Raw genomic sequence first — 16,700 nt, 5'->3', positions numbered from 1 at the left:
AGCCCTCTAATCATGATGTTGTTAAATTAACGTCAACTTATGTGGGATAATAACCAAATGTACCATCTTCCAACTGTGGCAGGAAATACAGCTGTGTTAGCACAAGTAAATAAAATGTTGTTTAATGGTTTAATTTATGACTGTCTGCCAATGATTTTGTCATTAGGGTTTAGCATCATCTCAGTAACCAGACACTCAGTATAAACTGATAAACCCCAAATTGTAACGTAAGTAACAACCGTAAGTTTACAGAATGTATACTGGTTCATCATTATAATGAATGGCTGGAAAAAATTAAGCATTCCTTCCTGGCAGGGTGACTTCTTACAGAACAGCTTCCGTAGTGACCTGTGATTACCCATTTTAATTTCTACAAGAAAGATGAAACAGTTAGCAAAAAGAAATGCTATTCTGGTGCCAACTTGTGTTACCTGCTGCTGCATCAGCCTTACTGCACTAGAGTGATTGCTTGGCACCTTGGCGATCATGTTTCTCAGTGTAGACCACTGCCCATTTATGTCTAGCAATACCTTAGGCAACACATTCAGATACACAGTTCACTTCTCACTTCCTAGAACCCACAACAGCCTTTATTTCACTACACCAATGCGTCTGTGAGGAACGCCCAACAACTGAAAGAGTCATTTATTTATTTATATTTGTTGACCGGGAGTGTCCGACTGGATGTAGGTCCATTTTCAGCAGAGGCCCGGGGAGAAAAGCTCCACAGTTAAAACAAACAGACAGTAGTTACATTGGATTACATAGCGATTAACAATTTACAGAGCAATTACTTACAACATATTTACAGATGAAGAACATAGTACATCAGTAGACAACTAGAATCTATCTGTGAAGTACATAACAGACATTAACAAATGTCACAATAAGAAGTTCCTGCTGTATAATAAGTATTAGGCTTATGAGCATCTGAGCTTGCTATAATCAAGGTAGTTAGTGGAGTGGAAACCTTAATTCATTCAGGCACTTGTTTGACTGAAAGCCTAAAAATCATGACTCAGTAGGAATGGGGGTCTATCTAGCTAACAGGATGGGAACAGCAGTAATGAATGGGGCTCTAATTAACTGGTAGTTGTCACGAGTTAGCTCCTTGGTTAGTCCTGCTGTGTCTCTGTAAGGGACCCTACAAAAGGCCAGCATAGAATGAAAAGGTTATAATTTTGTTGCTGATAAGAATTTACATAACAGGTTTGAAACAAAAAGTAGGTGAAGGACAAGAAGTAAGGTAAGGATGGCAGAATGACCTTCAACATAACAGGATACGTAAAACAATGCATAAAAGTGTAAAATGAGCAACTATGGGGTAGGAGGTAGCAGCAAAAGAAGAAAGGCACCAAGAAGTTATATACAATTAACAAAATGTAAGCAAACAGTTATGAAAGCTATGAGGAAGCCTAGAAAAAAGAGGTGTCAAGGAAGACAGCTCATCATAAAAATACCGGGCGTTATTTGCCTCTTTATCGACAGTTGGTAGAATCCCATCAATGCTACTGCATAAAGCCATAGGAACCTCAACAGCAAAATCACACAGAATTCAAGAGGGGGGATGAACCTAAATGGTGCAACAGATAGAGCAAAAGATATAAACAATCATTCATCAGTCAGTAAACGAGACTAACTTGTTTAGTCTTGACAAAAAGACATGGGAGGCATGAAAAAACTATGCTTCAGAAAAGTCTATAAAGTCAAAATATGTATCTTCTTTCAGAAAACTGGATGTATGAGAATAAAACAGTACGGACTAACTATACAATGCGGGCAGCCCAAGATAAAGATATGTGGAGGTGCTATTTTACAAAACAAGCTATGAATGAACAAGTCTTCTTGAAGACGTAATGGTTTCCAAAACAGTGACTTGAATTAACCAGTATGAGAAATGATGTGCAGGAGGGCATAACTTACTGTATGAGTACAAACTGCAACTTATGCAGTAAAAAAAAAAAAAAAACAGTGTGGATTATGTGGGCCAATCACCTCATCTACCATCAAAATCTATGTTCCTGTATTATTTCTGACTTAACACTAAGTGCAGGCAATTACTTTCTTCTCAACAGTACATGTTGCTTCCAGAGAGTATTTTTTATCTCTTGTTAATTAAATCAGTATGATAAAATCAAATATAACCTGGGTCTTGACCCCATATCACTTTAGTGAAATAACTGTTCTGAAAAAAAGAAATAATTTGTTAATATGTGCTAGAAATGCTTACAAGAAATTAACCTCTTCAGCCCTGCTCTTGCGGTGAATTTCTTGAATCAATTTCTCAAACACATTAGCAAGCTGGTTAGGATCAGTGATCCAAACATAATCTGCATTATTCTTCATACCTTCAGCAGGTTCCAGAAACCACTTTTTGCATCTAGTTGTGAAATCCTTAAGGTAAGTACATGCTGGACATCAGTCCAATAAAACGTTGATACTAAATCCATCTTCTTCCTTATAAATCACAACATCAAAGAAGTGGCTGTACTTATAACTATAATTAAAATCTGATTTAATACAATCAGTTATTTAGATAAGCCATAAATGATAAAAGCTGACAACCAGTTGCCAATCATGTGAAATACATCATCTTTACAGGGCATATCAATCAAATATATTGTAAGATTACTGCTATCATTAAACGCTTATTATTATTATTCTTGACACACAAACAGTGTCACAGCTATTCCAAATGCTGTACCTTTTTATTTGTTTAGCTATTATTGAATATAAAAACATTACTACTTAATACTGTTTACAAGGTACAAACTGTTTAATTCTACAGCCAAGACAATTTCTATCTAAAAATAAATCACTAACACTGAAATGCAGTATAACTATGTTCAATGATCTAACATCTCTACCGTTAAGCAAACCATGGATAATTCAAGCTATAACACAACCCTCTAAATTTACCCAAAGGTGCCCAAAGTTCTTGCTATTACTATTACTTTTTACATAAGACTTTAAAGCTCTGTGTCAATAAACAGCAAAAAGTTCTGTCATCCCATTCCGTAACTGCCACTTCTGGCCTAAAAGGGGCCTACGTCTACCTTTATGAAACTAATATAACCTATGAAGCAAGTGGACAATTGAAGTGGGTGCATATACATCAGTTTCACTAGGAATATACCACTATTCCATCCATTCTCGAGCCCTTTTTCCCATTTTTGCATATGGGGTCAGGGTGTCACTTCAACAGTAACAATCACCAAGAGCCAAGGTTTACACTGCTGGGTGGCTAGCCCTGCCACAGTTGTTCTTCCACACCACATGCATGCTCACATCACTGGCCAGTTTAGAGTGTCCACCCACCTACTGCATGTCTTTGGAAATATGGGAGTAAACTGGAGCACCGACAGGAAATCCATGAAAATACAGGGAGGACATGCAGTTGTTATGACTGCAGATGCATCCATGAAGGACATCCAGGGAATCTCTTGCTGTGAGGCGGCAACTGTAACATCTGGGCCAGAGATCTACCTTACACCCTAAGCATGTACTTGGTTCAGTAGTAAAGTTGCAAATGTTAAGCATTTGACATCTCAATGGTTGTAAAACTGTAAGGAATACATAAATATTCCAGGACAGGACATAATCAGATAAACCAGCTTATGTTTTTGTCTCGCACATTTCTTTTGTATTACTGTAGCTGTTTTAATAAATTGATTTCTTTGGTCAAGAGCCTAGATATATTTTATGTTACTGCTTTTGGATACATTGTTTTGTGACAGGCCACAATAGGTAAGTGTGGATAAACCACTTACCTCTGTGAAGTCCATGACATAATTACTGAAGACAAATTTGTGACTGTCTTCAAGGCAAAATAAAAATCAAATAAAGTGTAATAAAGAAAAACTGAAGATTGACAGAGGAGAAGCATGTGAGTTGGGATGGGCAGTGGAACTAAATTAAAAAAAAAATGGCAGCTCTAGTTTAGATAGAATTTAAATCCACTATTGTGTTTATCTCAAATATCAAAGTGTCTTTTTTAAGAAAATAAAGGGTAAAGGCAAGAAACATGCATTTAGTAAGAAACTGATTACTAAGTAGATCAGACTGATTGATGGAAACTGTTCTTCCATCTTCAAAGTTCAGAATAAACTGTCATTTCAGTACTGGGTCATTCGAATATATTAAACAAAATCTGGATGCAGTGTGGGATTATATATTATTTGTGGGAGAGCAGCAAGGAATCTACCACAGGACACGGTCATTAAAAAAGCTAACGTTTAATTGCAGGCTGTAAAGAGTTGGAAAAGCACAGCCTGACAAAGGCAGGAATGTGCTCTCACAAGGGGAAATGTGATGCACCTGCCTTGTTTTACACCAAGATCAAAATCAGTCAAAGCAATTCCTTTACCTAGGTCAGTGTGTAAGTAAATAATATGTATGATCACCCAACTTTCAGCACCACGTTGCTTTTGCTCGATAACTCAAAAGGACTGTTCAGCTATCAAAATCAGCTTGTTTCATTGTAAACTGCAGCATTATTTACTATCTGGTGAGCTACAGAAATGTAAACATTCAAGTGTCTGCACGGAATGAATATATTTTCTTCTGTAAGGATGTTTTATTAGCTCTGCAAGAAATTCATGGTAAGAAAAACAAATATTTTAGTCCTGTGCAGTCTATAAACTACAGATCGGTCCCTTAAACTTCATTTCTGGAGAATATTACAAAGAAAGTGATGATGTTGCATTCAAAGATGTTTTCTGTTTACCATGGCCTATTTAAGGTTCTTCAGTTGGGAGTGGTAAGAAAACACATTAAGGAGTCAGCCATTATGAAGGTAAGAAAGGACTAATCCTCTTCCAGTAAAAGACAAGTCTATCTTCACCTTGAGTTTCAATGATCTAAACCCTGCAACTAATGTCATCCATGCCATGATACACAGGCTAAAGACTGATCACACCAAGCACATGAAAGAACAATGCCAATGCGGCAAGGCAGCTCTGATGGGTTTTATGAATACAGAGTAACAGAATTCATTCCATTAGACATGCAGATCCCCTCCTGTAGATCACAGTGTTCTAGTGACATGAACAAAGGCCACTCATAACTTTCAGGGACATTTCTGGTTATATTACACTATCTTGATCTGTTCCTTATAATTATATTTTACGATAAAATAATAAGGATTACAGTCACTAAACAGGTTGCACAGATCTTTTTCTTGACAAATGTAATATAAAGTCCTCTTACTGTATTAACATTTTAAATGAATGGAAGCGATAAGTCAAAGTACATCTGTTGCTGGTCATTTTTAACTTTGTTCCTGATTCTTGGATCAATGGCTGAAAGCTCAGGCTTTCAAGACACGAGTTCTGCTTTCATTTTTATGCACTGACATACTACTGTGTTTCTCATGTGCTCAGAAAACCAGGATCTTTTTTGATTAAACTGTTGCCTCCTTAAAACCACTGCAGCTCTATAATGCAATCTACATATTTATGATAATTCAGAAAGAAACTACTTTGTATTTTTAATTTATTTTTAAACACACCATGCAAAAACACCTTTTTTCAGGGCAGCCTAGCAGCATGTTTTGAATAAAAGACTTGTTTACAATTACATGGTCTTACACACAAAAAATAAAATTTTAATGGTACAGCCAACTGTCTGAGCTTTGATGTGTTGTTTCGATGTTTGACAATCGTTTGGATCATGACCAACATCAGGTGACGCCAATGTGAAGCAAAGCTCATCCCTAACCCTTTTCAGAAGTAACTTGGAACAATGAACAAGAAATCGTAGACTTAACCCTTGTTTGACACATATGTCACTAGAACAGGGTCAGCCTTGATATGTATAAGCCTATATCATAACCATAAAATTCCTTGGAGTATTGGCATATGTCAGCAATCTTTTGTTAAGTTTGTGGTAGGCTTGGTTTAGGCGAAAAATGTCTCTTAGGCCAATAACCAAGTAACCACCTATGAAACTATACTAGGAATCTTGGAGACGTTCTAGACAACATCTTTGAACCACATTAGTCATGCTTTTCAGAGATATTGCACAGGATCTACCAAATGTTAGTAGGCTGAAGAAAAGCTGCTGAAACAGCTTTAATCAACAGTGGAAGATTCTCTTTTTTCCGCTGTTATGTGACTTTGGAGTAGGTACATGTAACAGCAGGGTATGTGGGTGTCCACCACATGAGTGTTGCAGGGGCCTTGCTCACTGCAAAAAAAAAAAAAAAAAATATATATATATATATATATATATATATATATATATATATATCTTTATATATACACAGAGAGAGAGAGAGCTTTGAGAGTTACTAAAAGTAGTTTGGCAATTTTTTTCAATTTTCAGAGAGTTTGTTGGGGGTTAGCATAGTGGTTAATGTGCCTACTTCGCATACATGAGGTGTAAGGTTTGATTCTCACCTTTGCCCATTGTCTGCCTGATGATTGGCTAGGTATAGAACAGTCTACAGACTAATTGCCTAGTATTTAACTATGAACCTAATCAATTTTGGGTGGCACCCATGTCCCTTATTGACAAAAGCAGTCTATAAAACTTGTCAAAACCCCACTTGCTGACCTCTATTATCCTTCCCCTAGGGATAGAAAATTAGGCAAAATCTGTGTAGAACTGGCTAGGCTTGTAAGGGCTCTTTAGCCATTAGCCTAGTAATCTCCTATGAACCTAGTAGACAGATCTATTGTTGACTGATCAACATGTTTGGATATGCACTGGCTGTCAGTGAAGTGGTATGTAAGAGAAGTGGTATGTAAGAGAATGGTATTTTACCCTGTAATTATATCCTTGGCAGGATCACAACAAAGATCTGTAAGGGAAGACTCATGGGTTTTTCTAGGCTAGCACAGGGATATGGTGAAGCTCCAACATGGACTGACTTGTTGGAGGTCATGTAAGGTGGGACTAGTACCGTTCTAAGACTGGGTAAAGGCAAGGGTGGTGCAGAGAGGTAATGCGAGAATGACAGACCTTGACATCAAATATGAAAATGAGCTTCACATATTGCTGCTGGCAAAGTTAAAGGGAACTGAGAAGGACTCAGACTGCGGATGAGAGACAGAAATCAGAGAGCGATAATAGGGATATGTTATCAGCTAAGAGCGATGGAGATTATTAAAATACTTTAGTGTCTGTTCTGGGCTATTCATTTTATGTGTCACATATCTCCATAGAAACACAGGACAAAATTAATCTATTAATGGAACCCCCCCCCCCAAAAAAAAGAAAAAAATAGGATGTTACAGATGGATTGGGAGAATATAAACCAATAAGGAATCTGACTAGACTGAACGACTGGTGTGGGCAGTGGCATTTATGGTTTTGTACAAAATGCAAATTGAAGTAGACATGTTTCTATAAATTGTGCATATTGTAACGGATCTGGGATTACAACCATGGCAAACAATAATAAGGTAGAGCAGTAGCTAAGCCCAACCAGTTGTTGAGATGTACTGAAAAGGTAAACGTAAGGGACAACAATGTTATTCTGCCTTGAACAACACTTGTCGGGTCAGGTTGATGCACAAACAATATTAGTGGAATAGGAACAGTGAATGGCAACCACAATGGTGTGAATGATGGACAGAATGGGGATATGAGAAAAGGCTAAACAGAAATAGACTGCTTGCACTGGAGGGAAGGACAGACAGACAAGGCATATTTTGGGTCTGCAATACTTGAGTGAACATAGAAGAAATGGTATTCAGGATGAAATGTTTGAATGCATGTGATTAAGTGTCAGACAAGTGGGCCTTCTTTTAAGATGAGCATAACATTGTTATAAAACAACTTTGTGTCTTTCGGCTTTTCCCGGTTAGGGGTCGCCACAACGGAACCCGGCCCGCTAATGATTGGCAGTAGATTTTTACATGCTGGCTTGCCAGGCCTAACGCACAACCTTCAACGAAGGAACACCCATTTACGCAAATCGCCACACAGAAGACGCTCTAACTGAGAATCGAACGGGCAACGTCTAACTGTGAGGCGACAAGACTACCGCAATACCACCACTGCAGTATTGTTGTAAAACAACAATTAAAAAAAAAAAACACTTCTACAGACACTAGTAGAGCAAGACATTGTGGAAAAGATGAGGTTTCCTGCAATAAACCGAAAAAGGTAGAGAAGCTGTCAGTAACTGCTGTACAGTAGTTGCAATGCTGGCATAAACTTAGCAGGCCTGGATTTCTCGGCTACAGTACTTCACACAATGAAGCTTGCAGGGCAAAACGGTAGGTCGGCAATGAAGACCTGAAGGGGAATCTGACTAAAGCTGTGAGAAAGTACATCAGAAGATACACAGTTTAAAAAACTGGTGGCAGCAAACAAATTCAGCGCTTGCACGTAAGCATTTAATAGGATAAAAACTATCAGTATTGACTGCGTTAACTACAAAAATCCAAGTGATTCTGTCAATTTCTAATTTTAATATTTGTGGTTATACTCATCCCATACCATGAGTAACTACTCTGTAACAGCTTAAAAGAAGCTGAAAATTTCAGATACTTTACAGCACAGCTTGTTTCTTCTTTTACTGTTTTTTGTTTGTTTTGTTCATTTATTTATTACTGCTTCCTTAAAAATTGTTTTGGCCATTATTCAAACAGTTCCTCGCTTAGAATCAAATGTGTTAAACAGCATAATTAAGTCCCCAGCTAAGAACTTCCCATAAAACGGGATGTTCTGAATGCTAGAGCAATGAAGCCAGCAACACTTACGATTACTTTTGCACAGTAAAACAAGTTGTAGCAAATCTAAATACTGCAAATAAGACTAAGTGAACTTTACTGGCAACTTTAAATTTTACAGGTTAGCAAAATAAAAAAAAAAAAAAAAAACACTAAGCGTCACTTGCCATACCTATGTACTGTCCAATTTTTTCTAGAATGTCCAGATTTTTCAACTTTTTTAGTTGTATCCTCATAAGATTTGTGGTCATTGAATAATGACAGACATCCAAGTTTCAAACTTTATAGCCTCCAGAAAATGCATGTTAATACACAAGCTGTTAATCTAGCGACTTTCTAAGTTTATAACAGCAATAACTGAAGTCTAACCGTCGAATCTGGATTTTCAGCCTTTGTCTAACCCCCCCCCCCATTACTTTTGGCTCTGGCCAGATGCAAAAAAAAAAAAAAAAAAGAGCAGCTGATCTTTAGTCACGTCCTTTTCCTTATTTTGAGCCAAAAGATACTGTGCATATTTGTCTTCTCAGTTCAAACGCAGAACCTTTATAATTTATGATCAAATTCTACTGTATTCTTTGAAACTGCTGGGCCAAAAGGCACTTTAGTATATACTAAACACACAATACTCTAGGGTGGAGATATTAATTCATGACTCAACTGCTTGCAGTTAAGAGGTATGGAATATATACAACTACTGGACAAATACTAATACAATTATACAGCTGCACTGCTGGCCAGTTTCTTTTTTTTCTTCTCATTTACTAGAAAAGGAAGTAGATTAGATAAAAGCGTTATCAGGATATTTGTGCAGCAGCCAACCATCACAGTAAGTTTTATGAAGGAATCATTTAAGAATCTCAAGAAGAGGAAGTCAGCATAAGAACAAACCAACAATTTCAGGGTGCAACCATTTCAGATAATGGCATCCTGAAGTGCAGGTTAGGGAGCATAACTTCCACTTTGCATGTTATTTTAATAAGGGCTATATAGACCATATCAGACTGACCTTAATGAACAGGAAGTAGAGAGAGAGAGAGACAAAGAGAACATTTTCTTCAGGCCAGCAAATCGATGTTTAACAGAGCTGCTCTATGACCTAACATTATTCACAGTCCTCCTTCAACACTGAATTTCAGATAGGAAGCTGTACTAAAATATATTTACCCACAGGGTAGTAAAACATTTCACAACATATCATGTATACAGGTAGTGCTCTTATTTGTATTATAGATTCATAGATATTCCAAGGCTATTGAGTCTTATGACCATTTACTTCTTACCAGTACCCTTCTTCGGATGATAGTTCTTTTCTCCAAAATAGCCATACCAGTCAGTCCTGGAATAAATATGTGGATATCCGTCCAGTGCTACCCGTGAAAGTTTCAGGAAGAAATTACATGTTGCAATATCTTATGGGTTTCAGGAGCAGCCTAACATAGTGCTGCCTGGTGCTGGTGCTGTAGTATAAAAATATTTAGCACCACATAGGGCTGGACCAGTGGATGTGCTGAATGCTAAACAGCAGGTTGGGGAAGAGGGATATGCTAATTACTCATGTGCTCCCCCCAGAACCAACTCCAGGAAGGCATCTATACGCCAAGTGATACAACAAATTGTGCAGCTGGGTAGCTCAGCATGGTCGACCCATCCATGTTGGAGTACTGAACATGACCAAAAGGTTGTATTCAGTTAGTGAGCACAGAAGCAGTACAGGTATCAGGGAGTAGCAGCAGCCACTTGACATCACTGCTATAATTGCATCAACAGCCGTACGAGGATCGGGGGTGGCAGCAGGTACTTGATACCAGTGCTACAACGGCATCAACAGCAGTATGAGGATCAGGGGGTGGTGGCAGCCACTAGACACCAGTGCTATAATAGCATCAACAGCAGTATGGGGATCGGGGGGTGGCAGCAGCCACTTGACACCAGTGCTATAATGGCATCGACAGCAGTACGGGGATCGGGAGGTGGCAGAAGCCACTTGACATCACTGCTATAATTGCATCAACAGCAGTACTGGGATTGGGGGTGGCAGCAGTCACCTGACACCAATGCTATAATGGCATCAATAGCAGTACTGGGATCGGGGGTGGCTGCAGCCACTTGACACCAGAGATCACTTTAGTCCTAAGTGCTATAATGGCATCGACAGCAGTAAGGGAATTGGGCATGGTGGGGTAACACTAGCCACCAGTAGTTAAACAATTACAGGGGTTGGAGGATAGGCAAGGGGGACACTAGCCACCAGGGAGTACTATAAACCCTTGTGCCTTAACAGCATTTCAACTAGTATGGGATTGGGTATGGCTGGAAATAGAGGGAGGGCAGACAAGTCTGGACAGGTACACGGACTGTGGTGTGTGTGTGTGTGTGTGTGTGTGTGTGTGTCTGTGCGTGCGTGCGTGTGTGAGTGTGTGTGTGTGTGTGTGTGTGTGTGTGCGCACGTGTGTTTGACTGTGCACTTGTGTGTGTGGGAGTGTGAATGGGGCAGAATGCCAATGCCTACACTTGCAGCAGTTAACTACCACGTTGTGCAGATCAGCAATGATCTACATGTCACTGTAGTAAATGTGATTTACAAACATGCAAATTAGCCAACAATGAGTTATTTCTTCATTGTGGCTAACATGCCTCTGAATCAAAAAATACTGCATTGTGGGAGCAGGTTATGGCTCATCCTATGCCCTTTCATGAATTCCTGGGTGAGAGTCCTATATCCTCTGTTTTTGCAGTAACAGCTGTATCATTGTCATGCTGATGCATCTCAGATGTGTTTTAAAGTGTCTGTTTTTATAAAAAGTAAATATTTGACATAAAATAATACTTATTTTTTTAATTACCTCTGTAAAGTTGTATTTTATCGGAATTCCTTCCACAACTTTATACTGTTCATTATGTTCTCATTGGGTTTGGGCAAGATGACTGTCATTGCACCAGTGCATCCTGGGCTGACCATGGAATTGGTCAGATGTGATCAGTGTCCTGTGCTGGTAAACAAATATATGCAGATATATTTATAGGGTAATTAGCAAATGACGTGTGTTAGCTTCACAAGAAAGAGTGGCAAACAGGGAAGCTGGAGATTAAATAATAAAACTGCTGCTGCCTCACAATGATAACAAGGTACATGGTAGCGGGATGGCCACTTGGAATGAAAAAAGTAAAAAGGATATGCTTTGTGTAACACAGAGGACTATGAAAGTGTCTCTCATCATAGCCATTGTATTATATGTTTAAGACATGGATGCTAAGAAATTCATCTTCAGAGTGAAGCTTAAGAAGTGAATCTTGGAATCCAAGGCGAGAACACAGCTAGTTATGATCAGCCCGACACAATCTTAATTCTTTGCAGTGCATGGAGCTTTACCTGCTCCATGTGCTACCAGTTACACAAAATAGAAATTGGTGTGGGAAGTGTTTTACCAGCTTTCAAAGCCTTTGAAAGCAGGAAAAATACATTGACATTGTCAAAAAGACAGCAGACAGGAACAAAGTCTCCCTCTGAAAAATGAAAAGACTTACAAGTTGTTAGACATATCATTCTGCTACAAAGCTATTTTGCCATCTTCACTGTTCTTTAACACCCAGCAATATGTCTAGAGTAAGACCCAATCATAACAGAGCTTAGGGGTTATTAACTAAAGTTTATTAAGCACCCCTAAGTGCTGTTATGATTGGATCTCATACTAGTTAACTTCTTAGTATGTTTTCCTTTTCTCTATATCAGACAGCAATCTTGGCAATCCATGTACTACAAAACATTTGATCAGAAGCAAATGTACGTCCACTACTCATGGTATATTATTGTGCTGAGATGCACTTCTTAAAGAGAGTCATTAGGTGGAATATTACCATTATATCACAGTACTCAGAATGCTTGAAACATGTAAGAATGTGCCAGCAATAAGAAGCAATAGATGACTAACCCCTACAGTCATCTATGTACCCTTGAAAATGAGGAGAAGAAATGACTGCTGTTCATGAATACTGAACGAGGATGCAGGTGGAGAGGCTTTGACACTTCTGGTGAGAGAGATTGTATTAGTCTCTGAGCATGTTAACCCAGAAAAAAAGGTTGGATGGATATTCTGATTCCCTCAGTGGTGGGTGTGAGGGAGGTGTAAAGACTATGTAGATGGTGTTTTGACATTACAATTACTGACGGCAGAGGAAAAGTTAAAACTTACGACACTGACTGGCAACACAGACTAGCAACAGAAGATATGATGGAGTAGACAGGGAACTCTGATCACGATGCATAGGATTTGGGCTGGTATGAAAGTTATCAGCCCCTAGACGGCGCTATGACCATTGCTTGGGTAGGCAGGTATGGCACTAAAAATGCAAAACACTCACTGTTACAATTGGAAGGAGGTGAAAGCACTGGAACTGACAGTGGCTACCACCTACTGATAATATATACATGGGAGGTAGATAGGAAGGTCCAAAAAATATACAGTGACAAGTAAGACAGACAGTGTGAATGGACCACTGACAGTACTAATTTTGCACACCAATTTTTCAAAATGTTCCAATACAACTGCTCTTTGAAAAGTGATTATATCTGCAAATTACACATCTTCACATGCATCTTGTATTGCGGTTGTACTATAGACACTCAGCAGACCACTTGTAGGGAAGCATGTCAGCTGGAGTGAAGGAAGGCTCTCCATTTTTCTACTTAAACCCTTCTGGTTTCAGTATTATTTTGCTGACAACAAGCTATGTTTCTTGCATGCATAACCTAGATCGTGGTTTGAAAAGTGTCCCTGGATCAAGTACATTTCTTCAGTCATCAAAAATAAATGCAGCTAGTCTAAGAATTACAAGTGGTTTGTGTCAGCTTAAGGGTCTCACCAAACCCAGAAGAACAGTATAAGGAAAGTACAGTTGTATACACTAAGGGGTAAGTGGGCATAGGGAGAGGGTGGGGGAGGAGAGTCATTGCGAGTTCTTACCATAATGGGGTGGCTTAGAACTCCCTGGTTTTGAAGTGGAAGTAGTCCACTCCTTAGATCTCTGCATTCCCTGTGGCTGCTGTCTATGGGGTCTGGGCTGAAATGACCTGGTGGGAGGAGGAAAGGACCAGTGCTTGGAGGGACAATGCCTGCTGAACCTGGGTGGCTGTACCTGTAAGAAATTCTTAACTGTCTGCATAGATTTTGCTTTTTCTTCCATCTTTTTCAAGACCTCTTCTGCCTTTGTGCCAAATAAGTTGTCTTTGTGCAAGGGTGCATCCAGCAATTTAGATTTAACATGGTCTGGCAAGGGCTGTTCCTTAAGCCATGCATGCATGCCTTCTAAGGACAGAACTGGTGACAGCTGCCCTGCAACTTGCAGGCTGCAAGAAGCTTCAGGGGCGTCAAAACCACAGTGCAAGGTGTGTTTAGTTACTTGACTTGCAGAATGCATTAACTATTGTAACTGTTTAGATTCTGCACAAGCAGGAAAGGAAGACATTTTTTGTTTGAGGAGTTCCAGGGTAAGCTGCTGAAATTTTAGCATACGGAACTGGCAATTTAGTGCTCTGATAGCAAGAGTAGCAGAAGTGTATACTTTTTTACCCCATCTGTCTAGTGCTCGGGAATCCCTATCTGTGGGGGGTAGGATTCTTAGCAGAGGTTACTTTAATTCCTTTAGGGCCTTGAGAAATTACCTCAGAGTCAGCAGTAGGATTTTTAAAAATAAATTTGTGTGAGTCAGGGACTCTGCAGTACCTGTCTGGTTTTCTGGGTGCAGGAGGGAGGGTGTCAGGGGTCAAAGAGGATTCCAGGAAAACATCCTCCACAACATCCAGGACTGGGGGAATGGCCAGGGGTCTGTGCTGTGGAAGATCTAAGAATTCCCTGAGTCTCTTTTTAGACTGAGGGTAGTCCTGACATTCCCATTCCAAATGCTCCCTTAAGGTATGAAAGGTTTACCCAAAGGAAATGTCCTCTGGGGGAGAGGCTGAAGGAATGGAGTCCTCTGCATCAGAATCCTCATAAGCAGAGAGGGGTTGCATGTCTTCATATTCAGATGCATCAGAGTCATCAGACTCCTGTTCATACAAAACTACTGGGGACAGACCTCTTTTTCTTTTGGACGGGGTAGCTTGGCTTCTCCTGATCAGCATGACAAGGTCTTCCACTATTTTAAGCATTTGAGACTGAGGCAAGGAAGCAGGTGCCTGAGATTGGGTCGTCAGTTTCTTGGGTGTGGTTCGTACCCTGGGCCTTAAAAACTCTGTAGTTTTCGAAAGAACGGAAGATGCGAGAAAAGGAATCAGTTTGTGTCGAGAATCAGTAGTGGGAAATGCCTGCTCAGCGGCTCACGACCCATCCTTAGCTGAAGAAGAGTTTTGCGACATACCAGACACCGAAAGGGTCTCGGTAGTTGCCAGCAAATCCACAGAAGCTGGCATCAGGGGCTGCAAAAGCGCCTCACTGAGGACCGGAGAACTAACGACTAGCTTAACGGAAGCGACGTCGGTAGGTTTGGACCTGTGCAGTCTGTCTCTGCCTTTATCTTTACGTTTTTTCATAAGATCTGCTGTCAGATGGCTTATCGAAGCCATATTGGAATTCGAGGACTGTAACCGAAAATATCTAGCCTGACAACGTATAGTTCTGGCATTGAACAAAGCAAAAAAGCGACAGTGAGGGACGTCGTGATTTGGGCCTAAGCAAGTGACGCAGTAAGAATGAAAGTCTCAGTGTGATATTTGCTTTCCACAGGCGAGACAATTGTTAACTTTTTCTGACATTGGTTAGTGCAAGAAAAAAGGATCCCCAGTGGGGTACTTAGCTTTAGAAGACTTCAGCTTCAATTCAGAAGACGAAACTCAGATAGTGGCCAGCAGGCACTCATGCGAACTGCTTCTGCTTCGGGCTCCGTGGCAAGAAAGACTGATGTAATGGCGTCCGCTGCCTTACTTCATACTACTGACGACCTGACATCAGTCCTGAAGCGACAGCAACTGACGCAGAAATACTAAGCCTCTGACATTTGGGCCGGCCGAAGGCTACCCTGACAGGGATAACCCAAATGTGATGACTGCAACAGTGAAACACGAAGAACATCATTAGGACTGATCTGAAAAGGTGTATTTAGCAGAACACGCTGCAAAAATCTAAACTACAGTTTTGTAGTTAAATTTACCATAACAAAGAAGCTCAAATGATCACTGCTGCAGTAGTCTTAGCGATATGGGTTATATCTTGCCAATGATGTAACAGCCGGCCAGCTTCCAAAGCTTCAGGGCACCTTCCACAATCTCAAACTGTTAGGCAGCTCATGCTGAGCTGCCTGATAACATGGGTTTGAACATGAAGCCCTTCAGGACTTTCATGCCAACTGAGAGAGGGAGGCTGAGACCTGAGAGGCCATAACTAAGAGTATAAATAGATAAATATATACACACTCAAGAAACAAAAAGGGGGGTGGAGTGGCTACTGCAACAGTGATCATTTGAACATCTACTGTTATGGTAAGTTTACTTACACAATTGTACTATGCTCATCACATTGATCATTGGTGCAGTACCCTTAGATACATGGACAGATTACCCTAGCTAGGTGACTACATTTGGGAGGTGGAAGAGGAATGGTCCATGAGTCCCTGGACAGCAGTTCTAGCAAAGCCTGACCTAGACAAGGAAGAATTTTGAGCACTTTGAAAAAGACTCTGCAAAGATAAGCAAGTTGTCTAACTATGGCAAATATCATGTTGGCTGCAATGAGTTATAAATGGAGCTAGACACTTTATGAACACTCGTGGTGCAGTGGATAGTACAAAAGGTAAAACAGAGAATTGATAATGAGATCCAGACACACACAACCATAAGAAATGCATGAAGACTGAAGGAACAGAGATGTGATGATAAGCATCTCTCAGATCTAGTGTTATCAGGATATTTAAAAAAGGAAGAATGTGTAAAAGGTTGTAAACTGACATAATTTTGAATTTGGGCACTATCACAAACTGGTTTAGGAAAGAAAGATCCAGAACTGGTTTCCAAGCATTTTTTTCTCTCTA

The 16,700-nt window shown here is 39.8% G+C and overlaps 1 protein-coding gene across 3 annotated transcripts in view; it reads right to left on the bottom strand.

Annotated features, from left to right (window-relative positions):
- BASP1 (brain abundant membrane attached signal protein 1) overlaps window positions 1-16,700 on the bottom strand; it is a 560,847-nt gene that overhangs the window by 245,123 nt on the left and 299,024 nt on the right. The gene's annotated exons all lie outside the window — the stretch shown is intronic.

Source organism: Protopterus annectens, chromosome 3.part0 (assembly GCF_019279795.1).
Source record: "Protopterus annectens isolate FY-2018-M chromosome 3.part0, PAN1.0, whole genome shotgun sequence".
Classification (NCBI taxonomy): domain Eukaryota; kingdom Metazoa; phylum Chordata; order Ceratodontiformes; family Protopteridae; genus Protopterus; species Protopterus annectens.
This window is presented reverse-complemented; position numbering and strand designations above follow the sequence as displayed.